The sequence below is a fragment of the Carassius carassius genome, chromosome 27 (genome assembly GCF_963082965.1).
Source record: "Carassius carassius chromosome 27, fCarCar2.1, whole genome shotgun sequence".
In the NCBI taxonomy this organism is placed as follows: Eukaryota; Metazoa; Chordata; class Actinopteri; order Cypriniformes; family Cyprinidae; genus Carassius; species Carassius carassius.
This window is the reverse complement of record NC_081781.1, coordinates 20,127,471-20,150,967: the sequence shown is the minus strand read 5'-3', so window position 1 is coordinate 20,150,967 and position 23,497 is coordinate 20,127,471. Positions and strand designations below refer to the sequence as shown.

The following is a 23,497-nucleotide window of genomic DNA, read 5'->3' as shown; positions in this document are numbered from 1 at the left end:
GGTGAAGAAATGGTATGGAGGTTGCAAATTCTTCCGAAACAGTGCTGTGAACATTTACAGAGTTTGTTATTAAAGTCTTGGAATGACCATGGTTTTGTAGTCATGTATGGAAATATAATAAGTGCTGAGCCGAATGCTGCCTGGTCCCGTTTACAGTGATTTAGAGTGAAAAGGGCGTAGTGCACTTGGCAGCCCCTAACTGAGAAGAGGATGGAATTAAAATCAATACTCTGCATGATGAGGTGACTCAGAAGGTTAAAACTCGCAACTGTCCGATTGCCATTCATTTTGAAATCAAGTGAGAAAACAGAGCAGATGCAGGGTTGATTCTAAGAATTTTTTTGAACAAAATCTTCTGAACACTGTTTAAAATAAACTGATAATAAATGTAGTAAATAAATGTATATAAGTAACAGTAATAGATTTAGTTTTTTTTTCTACTTTACGTACAATCCATTGTAGAAATAAAAACTCGCAAATATCTAATATTGTTTGTAAACAATGAAACAGCCCTTTTGTTGCGCCAGCAGTTGTTCAAATAATGTTTTCTCCACCTGTAGCCTTATATCAGACTTACTTTCATGCAGTTCCATTTTCAGCGTAAGAATTTAGTATGAGTCATTGCTTTAATCGCGCTTTGTTTAAAATACATCTGTTTTGTCGCGATAGTCTTATCAACTTTATATCCAAACCTGCGTCGCCGGATCTAGTTCAGTTTGAGAGTTTTTTCTTGCCCCTCATGCACCTGTATATTACACGCGCTTGCTGATACGCAAATTAAGCGTTCGTGTAAGTCTCAGCAAATCAGATGCTCTTCATTTCTGTGCCATCATCCATCCATCCATCCATCCCCCAACGCATCCCTTTCTGTCTTTATATTCTTTTGCACATCTTAGCTTTTTGGCATTGAAAACTCTCGCTCACCCCTCCCCACTCCTTGCGTTTTCCCATGAAACCGAGAAACCAGGACAGCTCGGCGCACAACGGGTTAATGCGCACTCAAGCTCGTGATTGGCTGCGGGAGCGGCGCTTTTAGAGAGAGGTAACCAGGCAACTTCAGCTGGAGCATCGGAGAGAAAGAACAGGGTAAAGGGAAAAGAAGCGCAAAAATCCCATCAGTTTTGGTGTGCGATAGAAAGGATGTAGTCCAGGTCTGTGGCTGTCAGTCCCCGGCATGGGAAAGTGGATTACTGCTCTTCTACAGACGGCAGAGACTGGACAAGGAGTGATTGCGCGTGGATTTTTATCATGAGAAGTATGGGATCTGAACGCACCAGTTTAAAGGTAAGAGGGTTTGTCTTAAGGATGTGGTTTGCGATGACATATGGAAAGAAAAACGGCGTCGGTGCTGTTGCAATGAAACTTGTCCATGTGGAACGTGAGGACAGCTCCCTGTGCTTCGGTGATGGAGTTGTGTCGGTTGATTTAATTCACGCATCTAAAGCAATCGGAGAGACATTATTAAACACTTATCACACATTTGATTTGCGAGAAATTGAGCCGAACCAACTGCCACCAGTTGACGGTGATCACGCGTCCGCGCGCGTATGGAGAGGAGCAGCGTTTGCTGCATTGACATCCATGTTCTGACCTGCGTGAGAGCGACTGATCAATTGAGATTTACTACAACCTTGCGTATTTAACAGCTTTTCCATTCACCGCCGAACAGAGGTCTAATATATACTCAATTAGTGATATGAGTAGGCTATATTCATCAGAAACTGCAGTGGAAAGAGATGTTCGGTATTCCCTCTAGTGTTAAAACGCACAAATACAAATTCAGTGCACGGTAGCGTGAGCTTTCCATATATTAGAACGTGAAAAACGTGAAGATTTTGTTTGTGTGGTTCAAGCAGGCTGATCGGTCCGCAGGGGTTTCGCGCAGCAGCAGAAGCCCGCATTAATCTGCTCGTGTGTGTGTGTGTGTGTGCGCGTGCGTGCGTGAGTGAGTGTGTGACAGGGAACCACCGGGCGGCGAGAATTCCTTTACTCGCTCTCTTAGAATTTGACAACTGACTTGGGGCACCGGCGACCGCGTTTAATGCGTCTGCGTGGCGTCTACTGAACGGTTGCTCTGCATGAGTGTGTTCCCACAGCGTTTGAAGCGGTACAAACGGGAGCGCGTGAGGATGATGTGCTATGACACAGAATATCCTCTTCAGTCCGTTTCTGGACCGCCGGTTGAGGGGTAGTTTTAAAACGAGAAACGGACACCTTGACGTTTGCCAAGCACAAAACTCTCCAAAAGACACCGACTCTCATCGTGTTTCCTTGCTGTGCGGTTCCGTGGCCCGCGCGCTCCGTCCGAAGGACAAAAGCGCCATTGACTGGAGTGTCCGGTAAAGAAGACTCTAGAGTAAAACCTAAAACAACCTACATTATGGTGACCAAGCAACGTCTCCGAGAGGAAAACTGCTTAGTAAACATACCAAGTCATGTGTTTATTTATACGTAGAACCGTTTGTGTGAGGGTTAGCTATCTTTAGGGTGAAGAGGGTAGAGAACAGCATTACCTTAATATAAAAACAACAGAAGTCAATTGAAAGTCCCTGTTATGATAGAAAACAAGTGTGTTTACACGTTAGTGTTGTTGGTAGACAAATCTCAGTCACAAATGGTATTTCCCCCCTTTTTTGTGTGTTTGACTTTGAACTGATTCAGGTGTCAGGTGTTCATTGACAGCCTCGTTTTTAGGTCAGTAATCTTTTGTATGGTTCAGCCATCAATTTGCAATTGTTTTCTAGAAGGATGCTATTTCAAATGATTTTTTTGTGTTTTTAGCCAGCCCTATCTATTGTATATATATATCAAGCTTTTCAACATTGTAGGTAGATAGATAGATAGATAGATAGATAGATAGATAGATAGATAGATAGATAGATAGATAGATAGCGTAGATCAAATGAGAATACATAAAAAGGAACAAGGTGATTTTTTTGTTGTTGCCATAATCGGGTCAGAGTCACTATGCTAATCTGTGCCAGATGGCACACTCTCCCATCCCCTCATATTATGTCACCGTTCTGCTTAAAAGTTACTATTGCTGTGGTAAAGATGCCCTATTCTGGTCTGTTCTGGACTTTTCTGTGTGTATCGGCAGTTAAGCCTTCCTCTTCTGCCTGAATGGGCCCAGCAGGCAACATGCATCTCCATGGAGACGGAACACAGAGTGTGGGAACCCTCAAAGCCAACATTGTTTTTCTCTCTCCGCTGTGTTCATTTATTCATTCTATGAGCTGGGTTTGTTTTGAGGTAATGTAGAGGTAGGGTTCATATCGAGACATAGCCTATCTCCTGGGCTACAGCATGTTCAAACTAAACTAACACTAATGCCTGTTGGTTTGACCTGTATGAACTCAATGGCAAGCCAAGCTTGCTGTTCTAGGTACTTTTCTGTTTGAAACCAGTTCCACGTACTGATTTGTAAAGGAAAGAATGACCAGAATTGATGATTGTTTGAGAGCAACTATACATTTTAACTCTTAGTTGCACTTTCGATTGTGTGGTGGTTGTTATAGGAATGTATTGAGTTGATGGCATAGCATGAAATGGAGAACCGAGGTCCTCAGAGCAACATGTCACCTCTGGTATCTTCATCAAAGCAGAAGGTGCTGGGAATTTCTGAAGTAGAGCTGTTCCGTGGGGGATGTCCCTTCTCGGAAATCTGTCCAGCATAGAGAGGGAGGCATCAACTGCTGTTCCTCGTCCTCGGTATCGATCTGTCTGTTCTGTGTGACATTATCTGCTCCTGCTAATTAGAGCTCCTGATTGGCTTCACCCATCGGATGGCATCTGGCTGAGGACATGACAATGAGCCTGAGGGCACAGCTGTCGCAGTTTTGGTCCATCAGAAACTTTCAACTCAAAATGTAGCAGTAAAAGTGATAATTTAATTAAGAGAATTTGCTGGGTGCTTTGCATATTGGTGTTCTATTTTGTCATGCTGTGCTATGATGTCATTAGGGCTCTGTTTAATGTAGGTACGTTTCTGTGTAGATCTCATGTGTGACAGAAATTGAAAATGCAAATTGGACATACTCCCAATGGAAACATGTCAATTTTGCAAAAACTCCCATACTGTATATCGCAAAAAAAGTTTATGCGCAAGAGGTGATTTTTCAGGCAATTCAAAAAAGGAATATTTCACAAAACTGCAATTGAAAGAGTTTTTCCACATTTACAGGTCACCTGGTGTGCGTAAAATTCACATGATCATTCTTTAAATGTACTATAACGTTCAAGAAACACCTTATAGATAGTCTCCTTCAATTAAAAATAATGGCTAGTGTGGAGACTGCGATATTCATAAACCTTCCAACTTCCATCTTATTGTTAGAGGAAAACAATGATGTTTCAGTCGCGTAACATTAGTTAATGAAAACATTGTAATTTACCAATTTTTATTTTTATTTTTTTAATCTACATTTATAAAATAAAACCAGGCCACTGTTGCTCTATTCTGAAACACACATTCTTAAAAATGAATTCTAAGATGAATTTCAAATCATTCCTCATTTTCTCTGAATAAGGCCTTTTTTTCAGAAATATGAAGCTTATCATTTTATAAAAGCAGCTTACATGAATTCTGTTACAAATTTTGTATTGCTTTAGATGTATTGTCGTTTCATATTTTCGTTTCATATTTTCTTTGTCTTTTGCTGATGTATAATTCAAGCACATTTTCATTCTCTGGCCTTCTGTTCTTATTGAACCTGCCTTCCAGTACATAACTAACAATTAGCAAAAGCAGTTGCACAATTGACCACAGGGGACTTCGGTTTTAGGGTCTGAAGTCTTGGCCATATATCTGCTTTTCATTTACCACATGGTCTCTAGTTCCTCCTCTGACTATTTCAATCAAAATCTTCTCTTTGAGCTATGAATAAAGAACCATGCTTATTTATTTATTTTATTCAAACTTAAACTACCAAATTAACTCACCCTCAATGGACATTCAGTCCCATCTCTCACTGCGGTGTAAAGGTATGCAACGCTCCACTGACTCCAGCCTACCCTTAGAAACAAAATTGTGAAAAAAGGCAGACAAAAAGTCAATGGTTGATAATTTAGTCCCACAAGAGCCTCGTTCCAAAGCGAGTTTGATATGCTGCATTGCGAACAAAGACTGGGAGAAACTCAGAAATGCAGGCCATGCAACAGTCTCAGTACATTAACACTTCAATTAAATCTATTCTTTCTACATTCTCATTTACTTGCGCTCACACTTCGACGACTACTCTCCTGGGACTGATTCTTTATTTGAGGCGCTGCTTGCCGCTCATTTACAGTGTTTTATGCTCTGCATCTTTAGAGCCCGGTGGTTTTGTACCTCTTCTCTCCTCTGACATTTAGAGAAAGTCAAAGAAGCAGGAAAAAAAGAAAGTAAATGAATGACATTTTCAGCCTTGTTTTTCTTATCTGTTGTCTTTTGTATGACCATTCACAAGTTTGGGATCAGGAACATTTTAAAAATGTTTTTCAAAGAAATCACTTATGCTCACCATGTCTGCATTTATTTGATAAAAAATACAGTAAAAGAGACCGTAAAACTGTGAAATACTTTCAGTTTAAAATAACTGGTTTCTATTTTAATTTCTATTTTAAAATATTTTACTATTATAATATATTTATTATTTATTCCTGTGATGGCCAAGTGGAATTTTCTGCATCATTACTCCGGTCTTCATCTTTCAGAAATCATTCTAATAAAATGCTGATTTGTTGCTCAAGAAACTTTTATTATGGTCAGTGTTTTTTTTTTGTTTTGTTTTTTCAGAATTCTTTTATGTTAAAAAAAACAAACAAACATTTATTTGAAATAGGAAATTGCACAATACAAATTCTGATCAATTTGATCATTCTAACATGCTAAGATTTTGTTCTGTCGACACAGACGAACAGTTGTTGAGCAAATGGCTGTTGTCCACATGGCATCAGGGAGACCTTATTTTATCCCTGCTGAGTGCTACTTCTGTTTCCAGTGCAAAGAAAACCACCCACTTCTGTTTCTTAAAGGGATAGTTCAACCATAAATGTTGGTTCTGTCATTAGTTATCCAACCTACATGTTGCCAAACCTCTAAGACTGTGGATCTTTTGTGAAATGCAAAAGAAAATGTTGAAAGGTGAATACACTTGCTTTTTACAAAAAACAAAATAAACATTCAGTTGAAGCATTCTTCTAAATATCTTCTCTGTGTTCTGCCGAATTTGGAACGCCATTAATGTTTGTAAATGATCACAGAATTTTTATATTCTTGTAAACTATCCCTTTAAGAGTTAGCTGGAAAATCAAAAGGAACAAAATGGCTCCCTGAGGTCCCTAGACCTAAGGACCGAATTGCTTTTTTTCTGACAACAAATTGTATTAGATTAATTCTGCTCTCACTGTCTTTTCATCCAGTTTAATCAGTTGTCTCTCATCCACTAGAGAGAGAGGGAGAGAAAAGATTCGGCATGACCCGCACAGTGGGGCCCCGGACTGCTTGTGTATTAGAGTGGGCTTCAGCTCTTTAGTATGCGCAGGCCTCCCTGTGCAGCATTATCAAGCTGAAATGAAAAGCCTGTATTTCTCTGTGGTGGACAGAGTGGTGAGCTGCACAGAGCTGGAGCGCTGGAGCTGTAAGGCACTCTTGGAGAGAGAGGGTGCAGTTGAATAAGGACGGAGACACAGGCAGAATCAAAGACGTGAGGTTTGCTCTACTAATGTCAATGTAGATTTGTCAGGAATATGATGGTGTGCATATGCTGCCAGCTGGTGGTTTTCTCTGTCAGATGTTGGCCCGAGGGCAAGACAAGCCAGGTCTATAGTCACACACTAGGGAATAACGACACTCTGGCTGCCTAATGAGACGCACAAAATGGCTAACTTGGTTTTGTCTCAGTGAACAAATGAATTTCTGGAATCTGTCATTTAATTTAATCCATGTCATACTTTATCTTGTTCAAGACCAGAATTCATGAAGATGTCAATAAATAGTGTTTTAGGGCCAGGCATGTATAAAATCAGCACAGAAACCTCTGAATATTTTGTATTGTAGTTTCAGAATTCTCACCGTTCACACTCTCAAACTCTGTGCGTGTTCTTTTATCAAAAAACACTCTTGAAAAATAAAAGAGCTTAAAAGGTTCTCCACAGCGAAGCCATTGAAGAACCATGCATTTTTGGTTCCAGAAAGAACCATTCAGTCAAAGGCTCTTTAAAGAGCCAGCTCTTCCTTACCTTTTTATAATCTGAAAAACTTTCTTTCACCACAAAGAAACTTTTGTGAAACAGAATGGATCTAAAGATGTTAAAGGGTTCTTTGTGGAACCATTTAGATGAAAAGGTTCTTCTATGACATCGTGAAGCACCTTTATTTTTAAGAGTGAACCCATGAAATGAGTTGAAGAATTTTGTGTGCTGATGCATTTCCTGTCAAAAGGATTTGATGGGGTCACTGTGGTCTGCTGAACTAATTCACTCATCTGAGCGCGTTTTTTTTTTTTAATTAATATTTTCTTACTGTTTTGAGTTAGAAGGTTAACTGCATTACTCTTTAGTTCTCTTCCACTGTTGAAACTTCAGTGCAGCTGCAGAAGAAATCATTTGTGAGAATGTAGTCAGTTTTGAATGTGATGCAGTAAAAGCACTGTGTAATAAATGATGGCAAATAATGTCATTCTTTTGACCTGTGAGATACACAGAAAACAAACATACAACATGACTTGTGTAGTCTGATTCATGAATAAATGACTCTTATGAACAAGTTCCTTTTAGTGAATCAAAAACATGCAGTGTGACCAAAATAGCCCAGTTCCGGAGACAAATGACTCCATCAGATTTTTTATTGAATAGTAAAAAATAAAAAAATAAAAAAAAGAGAGTTACCACTTGGAATCAGTCTGAAATCAGTCTGCAATGCTGTATTTAAAGTAGAGATGTTCCGATACCCTTTTTCTCTTCCCGATACCGATTCCGATACCTGGGCTCAGGGTATCGGCCGATACCGAGTACTGATCCGATACCTGGGTGTGTATCTGTATATACAGCTGTATATACTACAAGCCCTGTGTAAATTTCTAGAATTATTTTATGGTGTGCTCCAGACTTATCCCTTGATAAAACGTGAACAAATACATGGTTAACTACTGTATTTATTACAGTATTTTTATTATCTGACATGAATTTGACAGTAATATTATTTAATTTCTTAAGCGAAAAAGAACTTCAAATGCAGCCAAAAATCTAACACCGCAAACTAAAAAAGGTATTTTAGTATTTTAGTTTTACAATATTAGTGTATAAAAAACTGCAACAAATAAGTCTAGGAATATAAAAAATTCTATATTAATCAGATAATCTCTTTACAACAAAACAAGCAACCGTCTATGCATAATTATTATTATTAATAGAGACGTATTATTACTACATAGAGACGTAGCTAAATCTACTGTATGCTACAACAGTAGCTTAATATATTGTCAATTTACTCGCCATGAAGATCTTTGAGTGTCTGTGTTTATGATATGACAGTTTTCTCAAATGAAACGTTAAATTCTCATGAAGTGACGGTTTATGCGTTCATGTCCTCATATAGTGACACACGGCAGAGGCCACAAAACAGCGAGCTCCCGTGCATCTGCGCCCGTCTCCTACAGAGATGTAGACTTTGCAGGAGTAATATTTAAATAGTATTTTGCAGTTTAATATTCACAGACACTAGTATATATATTCGGCTACAGTCTGGAGCCCTGCGCTTAGACTAACACGGAAGCGACTGAACGCAGCTGCGGGTAACGAATATACTCAAACTTAATACCGGTTCTACAGAGACGCTGGTATCATCACATTTTAAAATTTTCAGCACCGTCTTGGTCCCTAGTCGCCGTTTTACTGTCTGGTTGGTCCAGTCTGAAATACTGCTAAACAGCGGACATAACCACTGATCTATAATATAGAAGCGGCTTCACTCTCTGTTGGCAGTTTAGAACGCGATGAGCGATCCAGTCATATATAGATCAGTGCTGCTAACGCGTTTTCATTTCTTCTTCGCTGCTCTAAACAGGGGTTGCTTGTGGCATTACAGCACAACGTCCTGTGTTTGCAATGCATTCTGAGCAGCGAAGAAGAACCGTGCAGCGGTTAGGCAAAGCTAGCGTTCATAACTAGGTCTTGAAAATGGTATCGGATCGGTATATGGGTTCATGTACTCGCCGATGCCGATGCCAGAATTTGTTGTGGTATCGGAGATATTTCCGATACTAGTATCGGAATCGGAACAACTCTAATTTAAAGCATTGTCAGAGAGAGAGAGAGAGAGAAAGAATGGATGTTAAATACGGAAATTCTGTATAATGAATCAAAATGAATATCAAATTGATTTGATTTGATTCTGTTTTGAAATCAGTCACACTTAAGTGTGAATGCCTAAAACAGGCTATTGCCTTTGTTGATTTTACAGCCCAACAAAACCATTTTGCCATTCCTAAATGACGACAGGTGATATTAGATGGATACTATAGAAAATTTAATTGGACTAATATTGACATGCACCTGCAAACAAGATGAGTCATTTTTTTTTCCTATTTTGTCAATATTTTTATAATAGTGCACTCTAAATGGCCTCAAAGGTGCGTCCTAAAATTGCATACTGTCTGATGTGTGTTTACTTGGATATAATACAATGCAAATTAAATTAAGTCCACTTATGTTTACTTAAAGAGGTTTCGTTTTCATGACTATATTTCTTAACACATTTAAGTACCCGCTGTAATACTTTCAGGTTAAAAGCACTTGATATGTGTTAAGTAATTGATTATAATTATATTACATTTTAGTACAATGTAATAAATTGCAACTTCATCATTACAAATGTATCCATAAACCATTAGATTCAGTGTGCACTCCAGATTCCTTTAAAAGAATGCTAAATGTTTCACAAGGGGTTGTACAGCATGATTTTAAGGGGTGTGTGGTGTTCGTTTCTTTGATCAATAAGGCCACATCTGTGGTGTGAGAGTTTGTCCAAGGTGTGTCAGCTGGATCACAGCTCTTTTGGACCAGAGAAATCACACCAGCGCCAGATCCAGATGTCCCAATCATAAACATCCAACACCTACCATTGCAACCTGCCACCTCCTTTCTACTATCTCTCTCTCTCTCTCTCTCTCTCTCTCTCTCTCTCTCTCTCTCTGTGTCAGTTTTCTCACTCTATTCTCTATCCAGGAATGTGTGTATATGTGTTTATTCATGAGAATCAACAGAGCAAATGCATCTGGACAGACAGAAGACCAGCCTTGAGCTCTGGAGACGGGGTGTTTCCATAATGATTACATGTCAAAGAGCTACGGTGCAACATCTCAGGCGGTCTCCTGGCGTTATTGCCCTGGCTGGGAGAGATTTCGCTCTCAAGTTGCCAGCAAAGCCTTCTGCCCTTGTACTGCAGGAAACTGATTCTGTTTTTTGAATAGTTGCCTGGGAAATCTACTCTCCGGCTTTGCTCGATAAAAACATACATCTCTCTAGAGCGATTGCTTTTCTCTTCTCCTCTGCTGCATGTTCTGCTAGAAATAACTGCACTTCACCATCTATCTCTTTCTCTCTCTCTCTCTTGCTTATATGGGGAATTCCATCTACGAATCAGTTTTTCCCTTCTCTTATCTCTGTGTGCAGGGAAGGATTCAGAGTTGCGTGTACATATCTGTGCCGAAAAAGAGATGAAAGAAGTATTTTTCCCATTTTTGTGTTTGATATAAAAGCAAGGGCTCTTTTGCTTGTGATAACACTCAGCTTCTCCATCTCTGGAGCGCAGTCAGGGTCTAATGCGCAGACACTCTATTGCACCCGTGCGTGTCATCGCGGAGCGCTTGTGTGCATGTGTGCGCATGTGTTTGAGCAGGGCCATATTAAACTACCATTCTGGAATCGCAGGGTGTCATGCTGAAACCACTGGATAAATGGCTGAAACATGCACCAGAGAAAGATGGAGAGATATGTGGAGAATGAGAGAGGGAGGGATTCTATGGATGTATGGAGAAACTGTAAAATGGCATAAGGTGGTGAATGTCATCAGTATTGGTTAGGCAACTGTGCATGGATGTACAAAGAAGTACATCATTTATACGACAATTGGTATTTTATGGGGTCCCAGAGGAAAATTCGCTTTTTCATACGTTGTTCTTACCTTAAGTTCTCGGATTTGTTCATTTAAGAAGAGAGTTCATTAAAAATTGAAATTCTGTCTTCATTTTGTGACCCTCATGTTGTGAGTTTTTTTTCCTTCTATGGAGAATTTTCTGATGATTCAGTGAAAAATCATTGTGACCATGGCTGTCAAGTTAAAAAAAAAAAACAACAACAGTAAAATAAAAGTTATTTGTACACTATATTGCAAGTCTTCTAAATCCATTTAATAATCTGTGTGCATACACCAACTCTTAGATGCATTAAAGATTTCAGTAATTTTGGGAAAGTTATCTCTGAAAAATGTTTTTTTACACACTTGCTACTTAGAGTTGGAATATAGCATATGGAGTACTCTTATGGTGGTTTTTATATAAAAAGAACATGTCGGCTAATGATATAATCTGGGGTAAAGCATGTCAATTTTGGGTGGCAAAGGGCTGTATTAACTTTAGTGGTCGACCAATGCCAATATCATAGAAAGCAGGGGGGCTGATATGAAGCCGATATAATTATTATTATTATTATTATTATTATTATAATATTTAAGAAATTTTAAATAATTTGACAATGGATCCAAAAATGAATGTGTAAAATTAACATACTTATACTTTAGATTAGCTTTTCTCAGTTCCAATCCTCGCGACCCCCTGCTCTGCACCTTTTGTATGTCTCTCTTTGTTAACACACCTAGATTACCCCTTAGATTCAATACGAAACACTTAGTAAAACAAAATAATGGTCATAATCATGCTGAGGCTGTGTAGTTGTAAAAGTTTTTAATAAATGTTGACTCGTGCATATGATTCTCTTTCTGTTACTAATAATATAAGAGCAATCGTTATACTATATAAAAATACTTTTTTTATACATTAATTCCTTTGTTTAACCGTTCTATCTGATTATTAGGCATATTTCTATCCATATTAGACAGAATTGTTAACGATGACGAATGTGAGCTGTGTGCGCTGAGGCGCTGCCGCTGTCAGCGATGTCAAATTAAAAATCCTGTCTCGAACACATCAGCTAAGCAGAAAAAATTATTGGCCGATGGAGATATATGTCAGTCGACCACTAATAAACATTGAGATATAGGCCTAACTCCTAAATTTAATTTTTTTTGACTCAAAGAAACAGTTTAGAACTCCAGAATGTGTGGATTATACAATATGATTGTGGAAGAATTTGATGAGAAAAGGATAGTTCACTCAAAAATTTAATTTGTTTAATTTACTCACACTCTTTTGTTTCAAACCTTAATGAATTTCTTTCTTTTGTGAAAGATATTTTTAACACTGTTGATAACCAGACAATTTTGGTTACCATTGACTTTCATTGTATGGACAAAAAACCTTGAGATATTTCTCAAAATATCATCTTTTATGCTCAACCAAAGAAAGTCATTCTTTTCTTGAGTCCGTACTGAAATCTCAATCGTTTGTTTGCAGATCTGTTGCTGTAGCTTGTCAGTATCATTTGTGATTTCTCTTCCTCAGGTCTAAAGATCACTCACTTCTAGGGGTGTAACGGTACAAGTATTCGTACCGGACCGTTTCGGTACAGGACTTTCGGTACTGAATGCAATGACTGAATGCAATATTTTGTTTGCGGAACATAGGTACATTTTCGTGTTTCCAAACGAACATATTAAGTTGCGGAAGTCTTCACGTTCAGCGCAAATCCCGCCCTGCAGCTGATTCTAAGGCCGGTGACACACTGGCTGCGTGGCGTGAGCGTGGCGTTTCTGCTGTTTGTCAGTTGCGTGACACCTGCTTCGCGTTGAACACCTCCACGTTTTCCCTAGAAAAACGATGAAGTCAAGACGAAGTGCTTACAAGCACTTGTCATGGTATTCCGCCATACAATATAGTTATCCATTTTACACGCTTAGAAAAGCGCAACGTTTTGTTTTGTGTTACCGTCCTAGGTCGAGTTACACTACGCGAGTAACTGTATTTAAATAGGGAAAACATGGAGGTGCTTGGTAGCTTCTCTGCTTGGCCCATATTGAATGAATGGGCTAAGCTAAGTGCTTTCAAAGTGTCACCGATAGCCAAAGCCATTGAGTGCATGCACTGAGACGAGAGAGGTATGTATCAACTCGTCTTAGTTAAGGGAAAAACATAGTTTAATATGAAAACACGGTGGAGTATCCCTTTAATTCCGATCGGCCCAACGCTATAACGAAATCTGAGCAGGTCTAAAAACTGAAACTGTTCATGCTGCACTTTACACTTTGGAAAAGTTATATATATTTTTTAAATATTTTTCATTATATTTTATTATATGATATTGGTTTGAGACTGAGAGTATTTTATTTAGTGGAGAACTTTGCAGCAATATTTTATTTCTTATTCTTTTTTTATTTTATATATATTTTATTAAAAAGTATAAAAAAAAGAATTTGTAAACAAATTGTTAAAAAAAGTTTATAGTAATAAACAACCTGCAGTTTAATGTTTGCATTTCTTTCCCTTACTGTACCGAAATTGAACCGAACCGTGACTTTAAAACCGAGGTATGTACCGAACCGTGATTTTTGCGTACCGTTACACCTCTACTCACTTCCCATCAACCTCTTTATTTTGGTCATTACTTCTTTAGTTTTTAAACTATCTCCCTTGCAACCTGAATAGTCATTTATTTTTATTTTTTCTTGTTCTCTTCAGATCTGTTGTTCTCTGGCTCTCCGTTCTTGATAATTTGTACCATTTTGGAATTTCACACTTTACTAATCTTTCTCTAGTACCATTAGATTCTTTTTATTCTAGACTCAGGTAGCATGTCCAGCAGACCCCTCTGTGTGTTTCTCAGCTCCACAGACTTCCCAAGATTGAAAAACAAAGCATAGACTCCCTATCCACATTATGCGTGTGTGAAACCATTAAGATAGCAAGTCTTCAATTAGCTCAACGTGTTAATGACATTAGACTGTGGCAGATAAGAGCCGGGTGAGATGGTCCTCTCGGAATTGATGGGGTCCGATTAGTAGGTGGTGGCTTAATAATCCAGTGTCTTTAAATGAGATGCCCTCACACGGAGAAGACTAAGATTTAACTTGCGCACACACACACACGCACACACACACACACACAGAGATGCTCGTACAGAGCCACTTGACAGTGAGCTACTTGGATGAGCCCCGGCAGATTTAGCTAAGCCCCTCCCCAGTTTAATGACAGCCGCTGAATCGCCACGCTGCTGATAGCAAAGTGGCACAAAGTGGGTTTAATGGAACAGGGCAATTCCAAAGACCATCAGGATTAAATTGGAGTGAAATGATTTGGGGGAATAGAGAGAGAGAGAGAGGAATAAAATTCCCTCCCCTTATTGCATGATGAACAGAAATGGCTGCCCTGGGTGGCGTGATCATTTAGAGACTGTGTGTGTGTGTGTGTGTGTGTGTTTGTGTGTGTGTGTGTGTGTGAGGCTAGTTGAGAAATGGAGTGGAATGGCTAGTGGGGGAGGAGGAGACATAGAATCATGTAAGGTTAACCGTGGCGATAACCCACATTTTAAATGTGTTGACGTCTGTCTGCTCCAGTGTGTTTGAGTGGATGAGAAGCGCATTAGAACGCAGCTGTAATTATAGCGCGTGTGGGCAGAGTGATTTGCCCTGGCATGGATGCCTGGTGTGGGTTATTCGGTGGACAGCTGTGTCCTCTGTGGAGGGAATTTACAGCAGGGGGTCTTTACCCTTCACATGGACTCTGCCCTTCCTGTTTTTTTTCAGCCTGTTTCAACACCTCAGCAAACCATCACGGCATTTAGGAATATTGTGTGTGTCTTTATTCAGCTCATGTCAGTTCATTGTTGATTCAGATCAGTTCAGTGTCAGTGTCATAAATAAACTCAATAAAAGTCAATAGTGAGTAGCTTATATTTTATACACAATTTTGATAGTCACATTCGTTTTGAGATCAACTCATGAGTGTTTTTTTTCTAAATAAATCTTTGTTTTAAACAAATCAGGAAAATAATTTAGTGACTCACTTGTGAACACATTCATTTGTTTTGTTTCTGAAGTTTTTTGAACAAACCCGTGAAGTAAATTATTCAATCAGTCACATATAAAGTTACTTGTTTCATTCCTTAACGAATCAATGACTCACTTATAAAAACCTTTACCCGTTTAGCATCTGAATGAGCATCTAAACTGTTAAAATGAATTGATTGAGTGAATGATTTAATGACTTATTCAGTCAAATGTTTTGTTCCTAAATCAATTTTTATTTATAAAAAAGAAAAAGAAAAACAGTTAAGTGAATCCTTTAATGATTATTTTACAAAGACAGTCACTTGTTTTGTTCCTGAATGAATCAATGTATTGAACGAATTAGTTTAGTCAATGATTTAGTGCTTCACTCATTGTTTTATTCCTGGGTGAATCAGTGTTTTTAATAAATCAGTAGAGTCAAAAGTCAAAAATTCAATGATTCACTCAAAAGCAGTGACACTTGTGTCATTACCGAATGAATCAATGCTTCAGTTATAAAGTCACTTGCTTTATTCATAAATTAATCTATATTTTAGAACAAATTAGTCATTAATATGTAAAAATTACCTGTTTCTGCAGCTCCATTTTTTCCATAAGGTGTTTGGATGGACCAGCTTTGCATTGTGAACATTATACTATTTCCACATAATGCATAAGTTTTTACACAATTGATCAGTTTTTTATATCAAAAGACCAAGAAATATCATCATCTGTCCTCTTTCGTTATTTCCATAGCCACAATCACAGCACAAGTTTCAGATGTATAAAGTGTTTCTGTTTCACAGAGTGCATCTGCGTGCTATTATAGACAATCCAGAGAGAGAGAGAGAGAGAGAGAAATGAAGTGAAAAATGCATCGACTGCCACATTAGATTCAGCTGAATTACTAGTCAAGCCCGCCATGATTGAGGCATTGAATTATTTGACCCTATTGCCCCAGATACTCATATAAGCTTTATAATTCGCCCGTGATGGAAACAGTTCAGGGTCCATTGCTCCAATATTGCAGCGAGTTTAAGTGCATTACTTGTTAAGTCACCACTCTGCTGTTTAACCACTGCCATTTTCAGTGCTCTGTGAAGCTGTTTTTTATGTTTACTGCATTTGTTCATACAAAGATACACTGGCAACATTTTCTTGTTGTGAGAGTCAGTAATAGAGAGTTAATCATTCCTGATTTTACAATTAATACAAACAGATACACACAGAATTTGTACAATGAATTTGAAATAAAACAGTTTTCAATGTTATTTTAATGAATTTATTTTTCATCTTACCTTATCTTTTAATTATAATATGGTATTTATTTAATGCAAAATTCAGGAAATAAATTAGTTTTAAATCTCATGCTGTGCTGCTACTCAGGAAAATGTATTTTGTTTAAATGATTTCCGTATTTGTACTTAAAAAAAAAAAAAAAAAATCTTGTGGTGCACAGAGAGGGAGAGAGCGAGCAGAACCGCTGGCACGTAGGCCACCAGGAGCAATAATAGAAGCCACAAAGTGATTTGAGCCTGAAGCAGGTGGCTGGTCTGGGGGTCACTGCTGAGTTTCAGAGAAATCAATAGACTCTCCAGGCTGAGTGCGGATGGGGAGGGAGAGGGAGGAGGTTATTGTATGTGATCGGGTTTGAGGCCTGCAGGTAGGAATGCTCTTTAAATGAATCTGATTTGCCTGACACTGTGGTGATGGTGATGTATGCCACACATGAAAAAGAAAGAGGTCTGCCCTGCCATTATACAACCCCCTTTTCTCTTGCTTTCTCTCTGGCTCTAAGGGAAATGCCATTTAATGTGGCGATATATTAAAATAACAGTGTGTGGAATACTAATAGTATCGTCCCTGCTGCAGCCGCAGGAGGAATATCAGCACTGTATGTAGGCCTATGTTGTTTTTGAAGTGTGTGCTGATCTGTTACAGAAGCACCTGTATTAGATGCCCATCTTGTAGCCTAAGAGTGTTATTTCTGCAATTCCACACCTGTATTTTTTGCTGGGGCTGTAAGACTAGATTGTCCATTTGGCATTATTAAAGAAAAAGCAGCATTCTGCATCATTTTAATTTAGATTTTTGACATTTTTGTTACTGTAATTCCTAAGGAGGATGAAGAGATGACAGAAACAGGTTTGGAAAAAGACAAAAGCAGATTCAAGGATTCAAATGCTACACTGAATTTTTTTTTTAATCCAATTAAAAACACATCTATGAAATAAATAACTTAATCTTAGGGCAAGTTATCTATTTTTCATTGGCTCAAGTTAAACAATATAGATATGAATCACTACCCTCTTTTTTGTTTTGTTTTTTTGTTTTTTCTGTGTATTTAGCCACATGGGCACCACTATTAAGCCACATTTCTGACCTTTACAGATGGGGCGAGTATTCAAGATTGGTCATTATTGTTGCAGTTATGTTTGTCGACATTAGCAGTATTGCTATTATTTCACCTTTAATATCATTTTCTTTTTAATATTATTTAATATTTAATATGCTTGTCTTATGTGATGTTATCAAAAAATAAAAAAATAATATATATATATATATATATATATATATATATATATATATATATATATATATATATATATATATATATATATATATATATGTGTGTGTGTGTGTGTGTGTGTGTTTTAATAAATAAAAAAGTTATTAATAAAACAAATATTACTGGAACATGTTTTACAACAAAAGACTATTTCAAGCCTTACTACTTTACAATTCTACATTTACTTGTCATTTCTTTGTAAATATTTGAAATTGTTTCCACCTAAACATTTTTTAAGCGCATATTTCAATACACTTGCTGTGCTTTTCTTATACAAATTTTTTCATTCTTTTCTCTTTTTCCTCAGTCATGGAGTTAAATTTTTTTGCTTTGTGAACGTCTTTAGACCTGTACTCTGGACCACCACAAATTTTCATCTTATAGATTACAGTTGCTGTGAAAGAATTTTGGCCAGCTCAGACCACATTCATTTTTTCATCCCATATGAAGGTATTGTTTTTCTGGAGGTGTTTTGAAAGAATCTGTTAGGGATGTGAAGAGGCCCAGGAGTTTGTGGTTTAGATTGCCTCAAGCTCCCTGGTGCGGCTTTGCTAAACTGTCCTGAATAAAACGGCAGTCAAAGCCTTTAAAATGAATGAGGATTAATGACTCGCAGCTCTACCTGCATCACGATCCAGATGTGTCTCAGACTAAAACAAGCAACAACCTCACAGCTTAAAAGACACAGCAAACTGAAAAAAATAATTTCATTCTTTTTCTTTACTACATTTCCTTGTTGTGCCTTGCTCATAGGTTAGTATTCCTTTTTATACTGTAAGCCTCAGAAAGAAATGAGCGTGGAGAGAGAACCGCTGTTCACACTGAGAGAACAGAGCGATGTATGGAAGGTAGAGGAGAAATGATGGAGAAACTGTGAGCGTCCTGTGGAGTGAGAGATGAAAAGAAGAGCAGAGCTTGCCTATTTCATAAAGAGCTGAAGAGATTGGATTGATTCTGACTGCTAAATGAGCTCTTGAAGGGCTGGAGTGACAGCACACATCCTCAGAGAATCAGCGAGAAGAGAGGACCTCATCATCACATTTATCTCTCTGTCCATTTGCATGATAAATACAGTGGTGAAGGAGAGACCACTACCATGTTTTGCCCTTGCAGGGGTCTCTTTGAGTGTTAAAGGGCTATTTGATTCTTTAGTGAAGTGTCTTCCAAGATCGGCTGAGTACTAGTAAGCTATTTTCAAGCACTTGCCATGTGTCACTAAATTCATCTCCTGTGACCTCCTGTTGAGGGGATGTCATCATTTTTGATTTTCAGACTACATACATCACTGTATTAGTGTGTAGCATTGCATGCTAAAGCTGAGGATAGTCATTTAGAAAGCCTGATTATAAGCATAGTGTATAGGCTAAGCTAGCTGGCTAATCGGCTTGATGTACATTATAATAAGCTGGCTTGCTGAGGTACGCTAGTAAGCTGGTTAGTTTACAAAACGTAAGCAAACTCAAAAACTACAAAAGAAAATTTTTCATTTTAAAATCTGTAGATTGGATATATACTGTTATATGACATATTAGCATTTAAAAGCATTGGAAATGTAACGGTTTTGTGACTTTTGAGTTAAATAGATAAACAACAGCAAGATTAAACTTAAAGATCAAAAACTGATGATAACTGCCAGGAATTACATTGTAGGTTGAACAAGGATTATTGCTGACTAGTCAGGTAAATTAACCAATCACAAGCGACAGTAACAAAGTTTACTGTGTAAAGTATTCACCATTTTCATCATAAATAATAAGAAGAATTGTTTCTTCAGCACGGAAACAGCATGTTGGATAGATTCCTGAAAGATCATATGACATTGCAGGCTGGAGTAATTATGCTGAAAATTCATCTTTGCATCACAGGAATAAATTATATATATGTATATGTATATATATATATATATATATATATACATACATATATATATATATATATATATATATATATATATATATATATATATACATACATATATATATATATATATACATACATATATATATATATATATATATATATGTATATGTATATATATATATATACATATACATATACATGTATATAAATATATATATATATATATATTTGTTTAGTGGCATCTTTTTTATGACTGAAGGCTAGTATCACTGATACCAATACTACTATGATGTCTTTATGAAATAAATTTCCCACCTAATATTTAACGATTGATTATAGCCATTCAACATCACAGTATAAATGATAGCTATCAATTTTATTATACTTTGAAAAAAAGAACAACATTTAATTTACCTTAATGCAATATTCACATAAACCCATTATAATATTCATATTTACCTGTGCCCTTCAGGAAGTAAGAAATATAAAGAAATTATATAAAAAAAGAAGTTATTAAACACTAAATTCTGTATTAAATATAGATGAATCCTTAAAGCTAGAAAAGTAATTGATTTCCTGTTTTTTTGGGGGGGTGGGGGGGGGGTATAGGGTTGGCTGCTATTACCTTAAGAGCTGCTGATTCTTAAGATGATGTGTCAGACACATTGTATTTTCTCAGAGTCTTTTATATATTATTGTGCTTTAATATGAAATGATACACAGTGTGCGGGCATATTGCATGCACGTGTTACAATGGCAGACAGAAGAGGAAAATCTTTTTGGCCAGACATATGGCCTGACAGCAACTCATCTGACTGCAGTACTCTGATGTTCTACTGAAGCTCCTTGTCACCTGAACCGTTTTCACGCTTGTTTCACTTGTGCTTTGCACTAGGACAATGTTGGAGTGTGCATCTGAAAAGTCTCCCATTTGATGTTGTCGTAAAGATGTTTTGCGTCTAGGCAATTCTTGTCATGAAAAAAAGATAGAAGCAGCAGTTGTGAGTGGGGTGGCCAACCATTGCCCTGCCCTGCGTTAACTATATTTTCAGCGCCATTAAACTGGAAAAATTATGACCTGTGTTAACGTGCTAATTTTGACAGCATTAATTAAAATAGAAAACAGCTATTTTAAATTGCAATAAAATAACACAATAGGGTCATTCTATATCACATCAACCAGAGGTTCCCAGCTCAAATTTTAGATTTTGCTAATATTTTTTCTGAAGAAAGATAAACATGTTTAGTGATGAATGCCAAAATATGAAATGTTGTGGATTAATAAGAAGTTTCTGAAATTTGGTTGATTCGACAGAAAATGAGCCAATATTTTTGTAGAGAGGATTTTTCAGAAACATTGAAAAATCTTCCTTACACTAAACTTTGAATGGCAGTATATCTGAATATCCTCAAACAATATTTATTTATTTAAAAAACCAAACCTGCATAAGATATTTCTTCTTTTCAATTAATATATTTTCAGTTAGGTTTATATTTGTATCCCAGTAGTCTCGTAAACATTTTATTTCCTTAAACTAAAACTTTAAGCATAACTTAGAAAAAATAACCTAAATACAAAATCCTCAGATCTTTCGCAGCCATGTTATCTAACACAGTCTTCTAAAGTAAATGTGTCTTGCTTTAAATGTTTAAATATATTTACATATATTTTTTACACCAAACATGACAAAGATATTAATTAAGAAAAGTTTTGTAGTGTGAACGGCCCTCTAAATACATATATATTTGCAAACAGCATTCTGCATTATTCTCTGCAGTGATTTCACACAAAAAAACTGCTGCCAGACACACACACAAACACAGAAAACTTTGTCTGAGCTGTTTTAAGCCGAAGCAGAAGCACAGAGATGCCGTCAGACAGGGACTGGTATTATTTATCATGTGTGTGTGTGTGCACAATAGAGATGACAGGACAGACGATTGGAGGTGTATTTGCCTGGCTCCAGGTGTTACAGTGCGTTTAATTACTCTCATGGCAGATTAACGAGACAAACCGCTTCCCGCACTCACACACACACAAACTCACACTCATACGGGACTAATTACCTTTCAGCACTGAGAATCTACTGCAAAGCTAGCGTAACGCGTGCAAACACACACTCGAATAGCGTAGGTGTTGCATTTTTACCACTAGCAACTTTCAAATACACTCAGATTCACACTATCATGGCAACCCCGACTTATTGCCTCATAAGGACAGACAAACAGTCATAATGAATAAATAGAGGGGAACATTATATTACCCTGCTCTTGCACTAGCTCTTACATTCATCAACACAATAGAGCGACTTCATTAGCAGTGAAAGCAGAACACCGGTCTGCACTTTCATCCAGCCGAGCCAGTTCTCCACGTTTCTTTTTTTCCCTTCTCCCCAAACGTGGGCGCTCACACGCATACTGATAGAGATAGTCCTCACCCCCAGAACGGCTGTCTGCAGGCACCGCTAGAGGTAACGGTGGCGACGACAGCAGCTTGAGTTCAAAACACAAATGATTTCATCCATATGGCAAAGCAGGGACTTGGGAATGAGGAGGAGATCTCTGATTCTGTGTATGTGTGTGTGTGTGTGTGTGTGTTTGAAAAGACTACTGTAAAAAGTAAAGTGATTCAGGAGGTACAGAGAAAAGCCTCATTAAGTCAAGTATTCTGGCACCTCAGTGGCTTTCTCACACTGGTCTCAACTCTCTGTGGGCTGGGACAGTGGACATATTTTCTCCAAAGGCCTCAAGACCTGCCCGCTACTTTTTTAATGCCCAAAAGCCAGGAAACCTTCTGAATATTCCTTATTGTGAAAGAAAGTCTTATTTATTGTCAGCCCCCCCCCCCCCCCCCCCCAAAAAAAATGTTAAAATCCTGAAAACAAGATTGTATGAGAAGTAAAACTTTTTTTTTTTTTATATATATAATTTTTATTTTTATCTTGTCTTGTCTTGTCCTGTCCTGTACTTTCTATTATATAATATGATTTTATATATATATATATTTTTTTAATCTTATTTTATTTTATTTTTTCTTTATGCTGTATTTGAACAATTTGAATATTTGCTTTTAAAAAAAACAAATATGCATGGATGTGCAAGTAATATGACTAAGCTTCAGAGACAATATTGTGAATTGTTTGTTGTATTATTTCAGCTTTTTTTAAGTTTTATGTTTTTTATTTTACTGGAAAATAAGACAAAATTCGTAACTTTAATTAGAAAAGTATTATTTGAGAAACAAAATCACATAAGGTAATAGAACTTCAGATACTATTTGTCTGTTTTTTGTATTGTCTTGTATTTTTTTTTCTGGAAAACAAGTAAAAATGAAACAATCCTTAAAACAAGGGGAAACATGAAAGCGTAATTAATTCATGTAATTGGATTGTTAATTTATAGTATTTAATATTTTTATAAAGTTTTTTTTTTATTTTTTATTTTTACTGGAAAACAAGCCAAAACACTAGTAATGATAGATAGAGTAAAGATAGATAGATAGATAGATAGATAGATAGATAGATAGATAGATAGATAGATAGATAGATAGATAGATAGATAGATAGATAGATAGATAGATAGATAGATTGATTGATTGATTGATTGATTGATTGATTGATTGATGGACCTGCTTATGTTCAGTCTAAATGTGAAGCATATTTTAGAGGCCAAAGAGAAAGATGGACATTGGAATTGAGACACAAAAACATTCTCTCTCTCTCTCTCTCTCTCTCTCTCTCTCTCTCTCTCTCTCTCTCTGTCTGTGAGGTTTGAATTTGGCTATGTTGGTTTGTTAATGAGGGGAATGAATGGGCATTCAGAACTTTTTCAGGGACAGAACTCACACAAAGCTCTCTGCCATCTCATGAACAGGAAATGTGAACAAAGAGACAGAGTAGAATAAAAAGACAGGAAGTTCTTCCTTCAGT

The 23,497-nt window shown here is 37.2% G+C and overlaps 1 pseudogene; it reads left to right on the top strand.

The window, feature by feature from the left end:
- Positions 1 to 1,019: 1,019 nt before the first annotated feature.
- LOC132106973 (disabled homolog 1-like) overlaps positions 1,020 to 23,497 on the top strand; it is a 181,469-nt pseudogene continuing 158,991 nt past the window's right edge.